The sequence below is a fragment of the Microtus ochrogaster genome, chromosome X (genome assembly GCF_000317375.1).
Source record: "Microtus ochrogaster isolate Prairie Vole_2 chromosome X, MicOch1.0, whole genome shotgun sequence".
NCBI classification, from domain to species: Eukaryota; Metazoa; Chordata; class Mammalia; order Rodentia; family Cricetidae; genus Microtus; species Microtus ochrogaster.
In genome coordinates this window covers 60,107,350-60,109,407 of record NC_022026.1, presented here as the reverse complement: position 1 = coordinate 60,109,407, position 2,058 = coordinate 60,107,350, and positions in this window count along the sequence as shown.

The window sequence follows — 2,058 nt, the reverse complement described above, 5'->3', positions numbered from 1 at the left end:
CATCCATTGCTGGTGGGAATGCAAACTCGAGCAACCACTTTGGAAAGCAGTGTGGCGGTTCCTCAGGAAATTCGGGATCAACCTACCCCTTGACCCAGCAATACCGCTCTTGGGAATATACCCAAGAGAGGCCCTATCATACAACAAAAGTATATGCTCAAATCAACTATGTTCATAGCAGCATTGTTTGTAACACTTGCTTTTCTATGTAATAGATTTCTCCTTTAGTTAGAGCCATGTCTTAGAACCGAATCTTCCATGTCTGTATCCTTATCCAAGTAATACCTCAACAAATTTGGGTTCTGCCTCTTCTTAAAAATCCCTCTTCTAGACACTGAGATCAACCACAGGCAGAGATCTTCATCTGTTAAAGGGTTCACTGATGCACTACAGGTTTTGCTCTAATTACATAATGCTCTTGATTATGTACTAAGTACCAAAGGACTGTCTCCAGAAACCATGGTCCTTCTCAGGCACCAAGATCATAAACTGGCACTAGAGTTGTGCTGGACACAGGCCTCTAATTCCATCAAAAACTGATCTTCTCAGAAGTCTGGCTTTCTTACTCTATATAAAATTAATTGGGAAAAGCTACTTAACTGAAATTAAAAATAAGAAAGTGGATAACATTGTACAAGTATAATTTTCTGAGATTATTAGACACTTTTTCTTTTGAAATGCATAAATAAAGGAGAGAGGGGCAGAATTATACTGGTACAGATTTTACTGTTTAAAGTTTGAATAAAATTAGCATAATTTCCCTTTTATTAAGCTACAGCAGATAGAAATCACATTATAGGCATTGTAGGTGGAGATGTGGGTGGACACATAGGAGGGGAAATGAGAGAACACTGAGAATGCAGCTGAAATAATGAGCAAATAAAATGAGGTATTGCAGCAAGGATGGGGATGGAGAATGTAAGTATCTAAATTTGTTCACACAGAAAAGCATGGAGCACAGAAAACAGAGGAAATTATTTGGCTAAGCTAAGAGATTGGGTAGCCTGACTAAGAAAATCAGGCACAGGTGAAAAAAAAAGTAAAGTACACTTATTTGCTTTGAATTTTAAAACTTGTGCCTGTGTTTGAAGGGAGGAAAAAATAATAACATTCCTTATTTTTTTTTTATAAAATAACTCCTAGTTTTATTCCCATTAACCCTGATGGCATTAGAAGCTACACAATTCAGGACACCCAACATATTAGCATTTGATGTGCAACAAACTGATTGGAATAGCGACTATCAGGTTTAATGTTCTTCCTGCTCTGCTTCCCCAAGATTGGGTAGCATAACCCTTCATCTGCATCCTGTCTGCATCACTCATTTTACAAATGAAGAAAGAAAGGCTCAGTGAGGCTTTATCAACACAGTGATTTAAAATCACTATTTAAAGTTCTGTTTATATGTGGTCACATGTATATGTGGGTGTCAGAGAGCAACTTGCCAGTTCTCACCTTTTATTTTGTGGGTCTCAGGCATCAAACTTGGGTTGTCAGGCATGGCAGCAAGGGCTTTTATGTACTGAGCTGTTTCATTGGTCCAAACAAAGTGATTAAAAATATCTTAGAACTTTGAAAGGTAAACAACAAAATGTCCATATATGATTTCTATGTAAAGCACTCTGCTGCATGACACAAAGCAGAGAATGATTCAAGAAGCACAGGATTGAGGCAAGTGGGTTATAGTTTCAAATGTTTACTTGCTACTAGATGAATACATTTTTTTTCATTTCCTAGCTTAACTTATTATTAGGAACACAATTTAGTTAGTGCATGTCTCAAAAACTCAGAGAATTGTCTATATAACAGTTTCCTTTCTAAAAGCCTATGAAATTAGATCTCCAGGTCTTGCCTTTTTTTTATTAAAGATTTTTTTTTATTGAGAAAAAAAATTTCTGCCTCCTCCCAGCCTCCCACACCCCCTACCCTCCCACACCCCTCTCCCCCTCCCTCTCGAGTCTGAAGAGCAGTCAGGGTTCCCTTCCCTGTGGAAAGTCTAAAGTCCCCCCCGCCTCCATCCTGGTCTAGGAAGGTGAACATCCAAACTGGCTAGGCCCC